Genomic DNA, 14,502 nt, shown 5'->3' on the forward strand with positions numbered 1-14,502 from the left:
TAGTAAGCACACGACCGTCAAACTGAAGCCCATGTGACTCCAAATGCTGCAGTAATTATCCTGCACTCTCGGTTCTCATGTCTGTAAATTATGTAAATATAAATTGCTTCTGTTGAGGACTGTGTGACAATGCAAGCTAATGGACTTCTGTGTGACTCTGGATCTCGATTCTGGTTGGTCAGCTGATTTAGTCACAACTGACGTTATTATGGACCTTCCTAAGGAGAATGCTGAGCTCCTAGCAACTTGGAAGGTAAACATAGGGTCGTGATTAATTCTAAGTGCCTTCCTGTCGTCACGGAGAAGCCAGAGTCCACCATGGCTTGCCCTTCTGTATACATTTCATGTCTTATTCCCTTCCATTGCACCTCAGCCAGCCTGACAACATCATCTCTCTAGACTTGGAAGTTTTATTGGCTGGTCTCTTGGATATATATATATATATGTGCATTATTTTCTTTTACTCTTGAGGATAACTTTATTAGAGTTTCAGAAAAAAAAATAGACCCGAGGGCAGGCAATCTGTAAGTCTCCGCAAGCACCCAGGAAAGGTGAATGGAGGAGAAAAGGAAAAGAGCCGTGCCATTTGAGTTGCCAGCGTGGAGGTCCACCACATATTGACGGGCAGCCACGTGATAAGGAGGCAAGCTTCAGAAAAAGGTTAAGGAAGCCCATGCTATCAGGAAAATGTTTAGGTTCTGGCCACCATCTGAAAAAAGGGAGACAGAAAGGAGCTGTGTTCAGGCAGGTGGGCCCACCTAGCTGAAGCTCAGAGTGGCTCGTCTTCTTTTCCCAATGCATGCTCATGTTTATCTTAAGCACAGTTTTAAGTGCTTAATATTATCCTATTAGTGTAAAGATGTAATGACTCAAAGGAAATGCGGCCCTGAGCTGACTTTCAGCTGTATGGGGGAGCTATGCTGGGCAGGCAGAGATTCTCAGTGCTTCGTGGCTTTCTGAGGGACAAGATGGGAAACACTGGATAGAAGAAGGACGTCTTTGTAAGAAAACCAGCTCTCTTGCTCAGTCCCTGCTTCAGTCTCATCTCTGCATGTTCCTCAAGGAATGGATTTAAAGTATTCAGGAAAGAAGCTGAAACAGCTCAGATGCAGGCAGATCCCACTGCCGCATGGAATCTTAGGGCTGAAGAGAAATGTAACTTCCGTCTTTCAGGGAGTTCTTTATTCTTTTCCCAGGGCATAATGGAAGAATGGTTTCATCATGGCATCACCATGCAGATATGCTGTCGGACTTTGTTTCCACTTGTTCCCTTCCTCTTTCCCTCCCCATCTGGATTTCTCTTTGCACAGTTAGTCCCCCTTTCTGCTTAATTGGTATATGTATTCCATTAGCCTCTATTTCCTACCTCTCTGAGGATTCCTTCCCCCCCCCATCGTGGTCTCTTTTATAGTTTCATGGCCCAAATTTGTACAAATGAACACACATGCACATACACACACACATGCATATTCCAGATTCATGACATAAATGCCTGCCTCTGGGTGAACTCCAATCCTACAGAAGAACTGAGAACGGAGAGCTTAAATATTCAAAAACAAGAAGAGAAGGATATCTTATATTCTATAATATCTATTTTTATCAGATCACACAATTATCAGAAATCAGAACATCTAATAATTAGTTGCATTTTCCAAATATACCTCATATATAGCAGTGCTATACATGAATGTTTATAAACAAATTTGTATTTACAAGTTTTCTAACTACTTGTGCTGTGGGACAATGATCTTGCACCCTGTAAAGATTCATCAGTTGTATTGATTTAATAAAATGCTGATTGGCCAGTAGCCAGGCAGGAAGAATGGGCAGGGTAACCTGGCAGGAAGTAGAGGCAGAGCAATGAGAACAGGAGAATTCTGGGAAGAGGAAAGACTCAGTCTACAATGGTAACCCAGACACAGAGAAAGCTAGCCATAGATGAGAATGCCTAGCTGATAAAAGGTACCAAGCCACATGGCTAACGTAGACAAGAATAATGGGTTAATTTAAGATGTAAATTAATAAGAAAGCCTGAGCTACTAGCCAACTAGTTTATAATTAATGTGGACTTCTGTGTGTTTCTTTGGGACTGAATGGCTGCGGAACCAGGCAGGACAGAAATCTCTGTCAACATACTTGGAAGTAGTGTGTTCTGTAAGTGATCATTATCTAGATCAAAAGATATGCTTCTCTCCCTTATTAAATCACTTCTTTAAAATTCACTAGCAAGGCCCAGAATTGTGGCATATGCTTTTAATCCTAGCACACACATATCTATGTGAGTTTGAAGCAAGCCTGTGGTCTACATACTGAGTTCCAGAACAGTCAGGGCTATGAAGAAAGACCCTGCCCTCCCCCCAAAACATAATAACTAACATCCAACAAGTAAAAGGTACAAATAAGATACATGTGTAGTATTTTATGTGGATTATTTCATGTAATAATTAGTTCAACTTAGCAGGTAAATGCCATGTCTTTCTTAGAATACAGAAACCAATTGAAGAAACTTAAGTAATTTCTCAAAGCCTCATAGTACATGATGACGCATGTAGAAGTTCTTGAAAAATCCTTTTTACTTGACAACATTTGATGGCATAGATGTTTTGGGGCAGAAAGGTGTGTTGAAACCCCAAAGAAAACACCTTCCGGAAAGGCGTGTACTCACCTCTTCGTGGGACAATCCACCAACTTACAACATATTTCTAATACCTTCCCAATAGTCAGAGGCTCTTCCATGAGGGTCTTACACAGGAGCATGCCGAACTTTGGGAGAGGGGATGCTATTTATGCTTAGCGAGATTAAACCAATGTTTTCTCAATGTTACAATATTTACGTAGTTTTAAAATTTACATCTAAATTCCATAATCTTGGCCATATGGTCAGAAAGAAACTAAAAGGAAGACAGAATAAAATATAGTGAACAACCAAATGAAAGTACATGACAACATGGCATTCTGATCAATAGGGAAGGGCTACCTGTTCATGAGTAGTTAGTTACCTCAGTAACTGAACGTTTAGAAGGCAGGGGAAATAGTACATTAGAATCTGTCTCACCAGATAAAGAAACTTATATTCCAAAAGAAACAGATACTAGGAGAAAATATCAAAAGATTTTAATGACTTAAGTATGGGAAAATCTTTGCACGTATATCATGAAGGTCGTATATATTTATATTTTACATATATAAATATATACATATATAGGCAAACTGAAACACTTGGCTAGATAAAATTAGTAGCTTCCATTTGCAGGAATGATTATGAACCTTTCACAGGCTACGGGACACAGAGTGCTTGTAAAAGTGGCTTAATCAAATAAGCATGGATGTACTGCTGCCCATTTCCTGGTTTCCACTGTGTGCTACAACTGCACTTGGTGGTATTATTGATAGGATCCAGGTCAAGGACAGGTCCTTTACTGCAGCGCCTCATTATCTACTTTAGATGGGACAACTTTTTGCTTATCTATAATTACTTCCCCCCAAAGATTAAACAATAAAATAAATGTATACATGAATAAAGCAATAAAACATGTGCGTTTAATTGTGGGAAGCAATACATTTGTGGATATATATAAATAAATAACAAAAGGTAAGAAATTAGCCAACATCACCAACAGCCCAGGCTCTGTGATCTAAAGAACTGGGTCAAAGATGTGGTTCCTCATCTTGTTTCTCATCTGCAAAATGGAGTTCAGGATACCTACCTGTGCCATAATGAGGATGGGATGAACTAATCCCAGTAAAGCCCTAAACTTTTTTTTTAATTTATTTATTCATTTATTAAAAATTTCCACCCCCTCCCTGCCTCCCTTTTCCCTCCCCTTCCCCATCTTTCCCTCCCTCTCTAGTCCTAAGAGCAGTCAGGTTTCCATGCCCCATGGGAAGTCCAAGGTCTTCCCCCCTCTATCCAGGTCTATAAAGGTGAGCATCTAAACAAACCAGGTTCCCACAAAGTCAGTCCATGCAGTACAATCGAAACCCAGTGCCATTGTCCTTGGCTTCTCAGTCAGCCTTCATTGCCAGCCACATTCAGAGTGTCCAATTTGATCACATGCTTCATCACTCCCAGTCCAGCCGGCCTAGGTGAGCTCCCATTAGATACGTCCCACTGTCTCAGTGGGTGGACCCCTTGTGGTCCTGACTTCCTTGCTCACGTTTTCCCTCCTTCTGCTCCTCATTTGGACCTTGGGAGCTCAGTCCTGTGTTCCAATGTGGGTCTCTGTCTCTTTCTCCATCCATCGCCAGATGAAGGTTCTATGGTGATATACAAGATATTCATCAGTGTGGCTATGGGACAAGGCCAGTTCAGGCATCCGACTCTGCTGTCCAAGGAACAATCTGGGGACCTCTCCTTGAACCTGGGAACCCCTCTAGAATCAAGTCTCTTGAAAACCCTAAAATGGCTCCTTAATTAAGATATTTACTTCCCTGCTCCCATATGCACCCTTCCTCCATCCCACCCATCCCATTCCCCCAAGCTTTCCCCAATCCTCCCCTTCTCCCCTCTCTCTACCCATCTACCCTTACATCCACCCCCCACCCTCCCACCCCCGTGCACCCAAGTTTTGCCTGGAAATCTTGTCTACTTCCAATATCCAGGAGGATAACTATATTGTTTTCTTTAGGTTCACCTTCTTATTTAGCTTCTCTAGGATCAAAAATTATAGGCTCGAAGTTCTTTAACTATGGCTAGAATCACTTATGAGTGAGTACATACCATATTCCTCTTTTTGGGTCTGGGTTACCTCAGTCAGTAAAGCGTTTTCTATTTCCATCCATTTCCATGCAAAATTCAAGATGTCATTGTTTTTTTACCACTGAGTAAAACTCCAATGTGTATATGTTCCACACCTTCTTTAACCATTCTTCTATTGAGGGGCACCTAGGCTGTTTCCATGTTCTGGCTATTACAAATAGTGCTGCTATGAACATAGTAGAACAAATGCTTTTGTAGTATGATAGAAGCACTAAACTTTGTGCCTAGAGAAGAGTCACTACTGTTTCCAAGGGGGAACATCGTGGCGCATGCCTATAAATTACAGTGCTTGAGAAGCTGAGCCAGGGGAATCATGAATTCAAGAATAGCCTGGGTTACATAGTGAGTATCAGGGTCAAAAAACAAACTATGCTATATACACATATACATATATCTTCAGGCACACTGAGGCTATACCGTCAGTGTAAAGAACTTAGCTTTGGATGTTTGTCCTGGTCTAAATGTGGTAAAGGAATTTTTTAAAGTCATAACAGCTGCTTTCAACTTCAGTTTTGTTCCAAGAAATAATTTATTAAATATTTCGTAGGAAACCATCAGTGCTTTAATTTGCTTCGCTCGCTAGTTCTCAGCATGCTGGAAAGTGTATTATAGCACTGACTACTTAGTCTTGGAATTTTGTTCACACTGTTCTCAGGAAGGGTTGCCAAGGAGAACAGGTGAAAAATCAGAAGCGCAGGTCTTTTCCATTCAGATCTCACCGCCAGCTCCATCTTCGATGGCTGGTCGCATTAAAGACTAAACTGAGTCGTTATAATGTGACCTTTAAATCGCCCAACCTTTTTATTTTTGAAAAAGCATTATTTACTCAAATGGCAGCAGGTAGCACAGAACCCACTGCTCCTTGTAGCATTTTTTTAATATAGGCAGTTTTCTATCACGGAGAGAGGAAAAACCATGAATGGACCCGATATTCGAATGACCAATGACCCTGCACGGGTGTGACTGCAGCAGAAAACTCGTTAAAGAACAAAATCACAACTACTAAATGTCACCCTCCAGGTTTATCACGGGGAGAGGGTTTTCTGGAAGTGCAGTTCTCAGAATCAAGACCTGAGCACTGAGATTAGATGGTGGTGATCCATCCAGGAAAAAAAAATGTAAGAAAATGTGTGAAGACTCAAAATTCTTCAAGTACGTCAGTCGGTCAAACTGTGTTACCACTGCCTCAGCAGCCTGTCATTAGAATTTACAGTTTTAACCCTTAAACTTGGAAATAAAAAGATAACATGAAAATGAAATAAAATCCAAATAATGACCCTAGTTCATTGTGAAGCAGAATTGTAAAGGCTTTTTTGAGGAACGCTGGGCAACTCCAAATAAAACGATGATTCTGTGATGGATAAGAAGCCACTTTCTGTAACCCTGTGCCTGGCAGCAAGAGCAGAGTGGGAAGAGCAGCTTTCTTCCAATGAAACAAAAAAATAGTGCTGTCCACCCTCTGTAAGCAATCAGCTTCACCTCCTCACTTTTGAGATTTGCTACATCAGAAAATTTAATTTAAAAATTGGGAAACCCCTAAAGAAAATGCGGTTGGTTCTGATCTGAACCACACACACTCATCAGCATGTCATGGGTTTTATTCAAGTTCCACATCTAGATGGGAGTCGTAGACCATGCCTATGAGCTAAGGCCTGCCTGAGTTCTTATATAGTGGGACTTCGTCTCAAAAAAAACAGTCAGAATGGAGAGGGCTTACCTAGAGTTGGCCACCTCAGTCACTTGCTCAACCAAAATGGGAATGGACATGATTTATGCAGAAAAGGAAACAAAATAACATTCAGATGCCCAAGAAAAACTAGATCCTTCTTGCTTAACCAGAGAGCAGTGCGGAACTCAGAGAACAGAAGGGGAGTAAGATAGGAGGAGACCTCTGAGCAACACTTTCAGCGGGGGTGGAAAGTCAATGGCAGGTTCAGAGTACATCTCCTTTTCTGATTGGATTGTCTGTTGAGAGCATCCGTTTGAGAGCTGAGCGTATTTATCCCCACACACACCGTTGCCCATGCAACATCAGCGATACTGCTCACGTTCCGCAAGGCTAATCGGCTCTTGTCTTCTTCTTAAGTTCTCTGAGCTCCCCCCAATGCATGGCTGCTGGAAGTGGAGCCTACAGACTGAAAACAGCACGCATTTGAGGAATCAAAGAGAAGCTGGGGACATCATAAATAATACAAGGAGAGGAGAAAAAGTGTTGGAAAATTGCTTGTTCTCAAATATTGATCATAACCCTGAAAAATAATCTCTGAGATGATATGTGATGACTTTCCACAAAATCATCGAATTTTTCCTTTGGTTATTTCTTATATTAACTCATTCTAAATTATTATTCCAGAGAAAGTAGCATATTTTATTAAAACTTATATGGAAGCATAAATATTATCCAAGGTATATGCATAGTAAGGTGATGAACGAGTTCTTCAGAAGTCCATGCAAATTAAATTAACATTGAGAGTGAAGTCTTTCTTTGACAAAAGAGTCCCCACAATCTGTGGCTGTCCCCCTGCTGAGAGTGCTAATTTATTTTTTCTTAACTAGAAAACGGCCTAAGAGTGAGTTTTCTGTTTATTAATTCTTTCCATTGATTTGAAGATACTTTAATAACAACTATGCATCAATGGTTACAGTATTTTCAAGCTACTTAATATAATGTCAGACAATATGTTTCATAGTAGAAAGAGAACGGGTTTGGAGTGTTAGGCAGTTTGCCTCTCTGCATAAGGCATCAAAAGACACAGTGGCAACAATTTATCACAGCCTCAGTGGCCCAGTTAGCAGATGGAATTCTTTGGTCAACAATAGATATAGAGAGAACAATTAATTTCCAAAGCATTTTATTCAAAAAGCAAATCAAGTAGATTCATTTGTATAAAATATTTGGTGCTGGCAATGGTTTATGATTTTCTTCATCATAGACCAAAGCGCAAAAAATGGAGGGGGAGACGACACTTCACTCTGCTCACCAAGGTAATTTTTGATATAGTTAGTAAGCCCCCAACAAAAGGAACTCATCTCGGACTTGGCGCCCATCAGCTTGATTTGTGACCAGCGTTTTTCTCTTTTATTTCATCCTAAATGGCACAAGCAAAGCTCGAGAATCCTGGTTGGTTCAGTTCTAAAAATTAATTGGGAACTTTAAATATTGTCAGGGCAGAATACCATAATTATGTGTGACCCAGAAAAAGTAACTTCCTTCCTCTACCCTTAATCTGTGATGTGCACAACTGACCCAACTTCTGCCTTCCCTGAAAATTTTAAATGTGAGACAGTAAACACAACACAGTGTTTTACTTGGTAAGCATGTTAGATGAACATAACACATAAACCAACTTGGACCCTATTAAAATTGGAAATGAATTTCAAGTATCTTAATTTTAAGCTTTGTATTGAAGTGCATATGTGCATAGCACACAAACAATATAGCTAACAGCTCAATAAATTTCACACATGCAAAAATATATACCTATGCAGAAAAATCAAGAAATAGAACATTACCAGTGTTCCAGAAAGTACAGTCACTCCTTCTCAAAGGTAATCTATATTCTAATTTCTAGTATTATGGAATATTTGTGTTCATTTTAAACTTAATACAAATGGAATTCCTAGTATTTCGTATTTCGTTGGGGTTCTATCCCTTAAACATTATATCCTGTGGATTGTGTCCTTTGCTTTACAGAAGTTTTTCAGTTTCGGGAGGTTCCATTTATTATTTGTTTCTCTCAGTGTCTGTGCTACTGGGGTTATATTTAGGAAGTGGTCTCCTGTGCCAATGTGTTCAAGGCTACTTCCCACTTTCTCTTCTGTAAGGTTCAGAGTGTTTGGCTTTATGTTGAGATCTTTGATCCATTTGGACTTTGAGTTGTGTGCATGGTGATAGACATGGATCTCTTTTCCTTCTTCTACATGTTGATATCCAGTTATGCCAGCACCATTTGTTAAATATGCATTATTTTTTCCATTTTATATTCTTTGCTTCTTTGTTAAAAATCAGATATTCGTAGGTGTGTGGATTAATATCTGGGTCTTTGGCTTGGTTTCATTGGTCCTCTTATCTGTTTTTATGCCAATACCAGGCCATTTTCGGAACTATAGCTCTGTAGTAGAGTTTGAAGTCAGGGATTGTGATGCCTCCAGAAGTTCTTTTATTGTATAGGATTGTTTTTTTGGCTATCCTGGTGTTTTGCTTTTTCATATGAAGTTGAGTACTGTTCTTCAAGGTCTGTGAAGAATTTTGGTGGGATTTTGATGAGCACTGCATTGATTCTATAGATTGCTTCTAGTAAGATTGCAGATTTTACTCTGTTAATTCTACCTACCCAAAAGCATTGGAGATCTTTCCATTTTCTGGTGTCTTCTTCAATTTCTTTCCAACCCCACAACAGACAGAGGACTTATTTCCAAAATACACAAAGAACTCAAGAATTTGGTCATCAAAAGTACAAATAATCCAATTATAAAAAATGGAGTACAGACCTAAACAGAGAACTCTCAACAGAGAAATATAAAATGGCTGAAGGACACTTAAGTAGATGTTCAACATCCTTAGCCATCAGAGAAGTGCAAATAAAAACAACTCTTAGATTCCATCTTGCATCTGTAAGAATGGCCATGATCAAAAACGCTGATGACAACTTATGCTGGAAAGGATGTGGGGGAAAAGTGAACATTCCTCCATTGTTGATGGGAGTGTAAATTGGTACAGCACCTTTGAATATCAGTATGGCAATTTCTTAGAAAATTAGGAAACAACCTGCCTCAGGATCCAGCAATACCACTTTTGGGTATATATCCAAAGGATGCTCAATAGTACCATAAGGGCATATGCTCAACTATGTTCATAGCAGCATTGTTTGTCATAGCCATAACTTGGAAACAACCTAACTGTCCCTTAACCGAAGAATGAATAAGGAAAATGTGGTATATTTACACAGTGGAGTACTACACAGCAGAAAAAAATGACATCTTGAAATTTGCAGGCAGATGGATGGAGCTAGAAAATATCATATTGAGTGAGGTAACCAAGAACCAGAAAGGCAAATACTATATGTACTCACTCATGAGTGACTTTTAAACATAAAGCAAAGAAAAACCAGTCTACAATTTATAATCCCAGAGAACCTAGACAACAATGAGAACCCTAAAAGAGACATATATGAATCTAATCTACATGGGAAGTAGAAAAGACAAGATCTCCTGAGTAAACTTGGAGCATGGGAAGCATGGGAGAGGGTTGAAGGAGATGGGGGGAGGAGGGAGGAAGGGGAACAGAGAAAATATATAGCTCAATAAAATCAATTTATAAAGCATTATATTCTGAGATTAATATGAATCATTTTTCTCATTGCTCTTGCTTTTCTTACTTCACTGTGTGACTAAACCATGACTAATTTTTTCTGTTTTTAATGTTGATGGGTTATTGGAGCTATCACATGGTAATTGTACTGTAAAAAGTGGTAACATAACAGTAATGTGGAATAATGGTACCATGATGAATCTTTATACATGTTTAGTGTATGTGCATGCATGTATGTTGGGGTGGGATTGCAGGGTCATAAGGTAAGCATAAGTTTGTTTCAGTTAATGTGACCAATGTTTTCACAGGCGTGATGCCATCTTACATTCTTGAAAGAACCCTAATACTTACAATTAAATGATACATCTTTGGATCCATTTATTACTTCTATTATTATTGTTGTTGTTATTGTTATTATTATTATTATTTAGTTTTGCAAGACAGGATTTCTTGGTAGTTTTGGAGCCTGTCTTGATACTCACTCTGTAGACCAAGCTGGCCTTGAACTCACAGAGATCCACTTGCTCTGCCTCCTGAGTTCTGGGATTAAAGGTGTGTGCCCCCACCACCCAACAAAGATTCATTTATTTTAGTAAACATATTTGACAAGGATTATAAAACAAAGGGGAAATATAGAAAATTACCAAAATATAATACAAAAAGACATGGATATGAAAAACACAAAAATAACTTTAATAAATAAGGAAGTTCAAGCAATAGTGTACTGAGCCTTCATATGTGTGTGTGTACGTACATATATGTATACATGATTTACAAATAAGTGTGAGAAATATGATCACAGAGGAGGAAGACTGAACACTGGCTCAATTAAGAACCAAACATCAAAGCAAATTTTCAGAAAGAAAATGAAACAAATATTGCTTCTACAGTTTCAATAGCTTTCCCAGCAAACAACACAATAGTTGTTGTGATAACCAGGATTTATGTATGGGAAAAATAACAAAGGAGCTATAGAGAGAGATTGAAGATAAGAATGTAATTAACACAGGGTGAGGAGGGGTGGGGAATGGCTCATTTGGTAAAGTGTCTGCTGCACAAGCATAAGAAGCTGAATTTTAATCTCTAGACTCCATGTGAAAGTTGGACCTGATGGCACACCTCAGCATTGGGGATCCCTGTAGTTCATTAGCCAGTTAATCTAGTCAAATTGGTGGGCTCTGGGTTCAGTGAGAGACCTTGCCTCAAAGAGAGAGAGAGAGAGAAATAAAAAATGTCAAAGGAGATACTTGACATCTGGTCACCATACACAGGTACCTGCACACATGCATTCACACATGAGCATATACATACAGCATACAGATTCATTCACACACCACACATAAAAATAATGTAGCTAACATTAGGAAGGTGAAAGATAAGGAAAGTACAAGACAAGGTATGAATTGCTGATTATCTTCTTTTCTTCTAAAGGAAATAGCTTTGGGAAAGTTCCAAATTTAAAATTAGAAAAGTAAGAAATTAGAAATATAACTTATAACAATAAATATAAATGGCATAAATTCATCTGCTAAAGAAAAAACTCTCATATTGGGTAATTTTTTTAATTTTTCTAGTTCTGTGTAAGATGCATAAAACAAAGTTGATTCAGAAGGAGTTTAAAAATTAAACTAGAGACTGAGTAGATGGCTCAAGAGCTAAGAACTTTTGTTGCTCTTGCAGAGGACTTAAGTCCAGTTCTCAGCACCTACATGAAGTAACTAACAGCTGCCTATAGCTCCAACTCCTGGGAGCCTGAAACCCTCTTCTGGTCTGTACAGGTTCCCACACATACATGTGCATATATACACAAATGCACATTCATTCACATAAATAAAAATTTATTTATTTATTTATTAAAAATTTCCACCTCCTCCCCACCTCCCATTTCCCTCCCATTCTCCCCCTCCCCCTCCCTCTCCAGTTCTAAGAGCAGTCAGGGTTCCCTGCCCCATGGGAAGTCCAAGGTCCTTCTCCCTCCATCCAGGTCTATGAAGGTGAGCATCCAAACAAACCAGGCTCCCACAAAGTCAGTTCATGCAGTAGAATCAAAACCCAGTGCCATTGTCCTTGGCTTCTCAGTCAGCCCTCATTGACAGCCACATTCAGAGAGTCTGGTTTGATCACTTGCTCCATCAGTCCCAGTCCAGCTGGCCTTGGTGAGCTCCCATTAGATCAGTCCCACCATCTCAGTGGGTGGACACACTACTCGTGGTCCTAACTTCCTTGCTCATGTTCTCTCTCCTTCTGCTCCTCATTTGGACCTTGGGAGCTCAATCCAGTGCTCCAATGTGGGTCTCTGTCTCTATCTTTATCCATCGCCGGATGAAGTATCTATGGTGATATGCAAGATATTCATCAGTGTGGCTATAGGATAGGGCCAGTTCAGGCACTCTCTCTTCTGCTGCCCAAGGAACAAGCTGGGGACATCTCCTTGGACCTAGAGAAGCTAAATAAGAAGGTGAACCCAAAGAAAATCATATAGTTATCCTTCTGGATATTAGAAGTAGACAAGATTGCCAGGCAAAAGTTGGATGCACGGGTGTGGGGGTGGGGTGGGTGTAAGGGAAGATGGTTAGGGAGAGGGGAGAGGGGGAGGATTGGGGAAAGCTTGGGGGAATGGGATGGGTGGGATGGAGGAAGTGTAGATATGGGAGCAGGGAAGTAGATATCTTAATTAAGGGAGCCATTTTAGGGTTGGCAAGAGACTTGACTCTAGAGGGGTTCCCAGGTCCAATGAGATGTCCCCAGCTTGTTCCTCAAAAATATATTTTTTAAAAACGAAACTATGTAAGACTATAATACAAAACTAACTGAAATGGGAACAATAAAGCTTATTTTCATAAATAATAATTATAGTTCGTATTTACTGAGTGATACAGGCCTTTTGCATAAAAGACAATCATATAAATAACATCCTGTGACTGATTATAGATAAAGCAATGGAGGATCAGATAGATTTTTCAATTAATCTGAAATTGTATAAGTAGCCATCTGAGGAAAATAAATTCCAACCAGGTTTCTAGGTAGTGCTTGACTGATAACAGCCTTATGCTTTCCTTATAGTTTAGACAGGAATATAGATGATTATAGAATTAATATAAATTTAAAATATATACTTGTATCATAGAACATTTTCCATGAAGGATAGATTAGAAGCTATTAAATATCAGTGACCTTTGGGAGAGTATACATAAATGAGAAAAAGGCCTTTGCCTTCTATTTCCATATTTCTTTTAATTTCTAGTTATTTATTTGGTATGGGAGAATCTAATAATAGCTGCTCATGTGATGTTAGATCCACACAAAGAATTTATGCAATACCAAGTGTATTTTAACAACAAAACAAGACAATAAACCCTATAGGTCACTTAGCTTGGTGACATGTCCATTTCAAAGACAGCAACAGTTTTTCTAAACTAAAATTTTCATTTAACTGTTACAACTTGTGGTAGTTTGAATAAAAATGGCCCCCAATGTCCCAGAGGGAATGGCACTATTAGGAGATGTGACCTTGGAGGAAGTGTGTCACTGGGCATGGGCTATAAGGTCACAGATGCTCAAATTAGGCCCAATGTGACAGATTTTTTCGGCTGCCTTCAGATCCAGATGTGTGACTCTCAGTTACCTCCTCAGTGCCATATCTGCCTGAATGCCAGCATGCTTTCCACCATGATGATAATGGACTAAACATCTGAACTGTAAGCCAGCCCCAACTAGGTGTTTTCCTTTATTAGAGTTGCCATGGTTAAGGTGCCTCATCACAGCAATAGAAACCCTTACTAAGACACAATTGTACCATTTTTGTCTTTTTGCATTTCTAATAAAAGAATTAAAAATAAGGCGTGGCATGGTGGCACATGTCTTTAACACTAGAGAAGCAGAGGCAGGCCTCTGAGTTCGAAACTCCTCTACATAGTAAACTTCAGTTCAACTAGAACTTCATAAAAGAGAGACCCTGTCTCAAAAATCAAAATGTTTGAAAAGAAGTAAGGAATAGACTGAAATATTACTTTCTGAAAACAATAATGATCCTGCAAAAAACATGACAACATATTAGGTGAAGTGATGTCCTTGATTAAACCCACAGCCACCTCAGGAAGCGTGAGATGCTATTGAAATGTTCATTGTAAGTCTATATAACAGGCTGTTTCAAAGCTTCAAGAGAGTACATTCATTCTAAAAGGATAAGAGGAACTTTGTGCAAATGTTCTGCTTAAGAATGAAGAATATAAAAAAAAATTGCCACGGCTAGAGGCTCCTCTAGCTGCTCGCTAACAGAGGAACTCGCAGGTACCATCTGTGTTATCGCTCTACCTTTGTCCTTGCCCACATCATTTTCAGTTTAAGAACAAGAAAGGCACCCGAAAGCCTTGACACACAACAATCTTTCCTATTCGATTCTGAGATGCACAAAAAAGTATTGTTCGACTGC

Source organism: Myodes glareolus, chromosome 25 (assembly GCF_982192425.1).
Source record: "Myodes glareolus chromosome 25, mMyoGla1.1, whole genome shotgun sequence".
NCBI lineage: Eukaryota > Metazoa > Chordata > Mammalia > Rodentia > Cricetidae > Myodes > Myodes glareolus.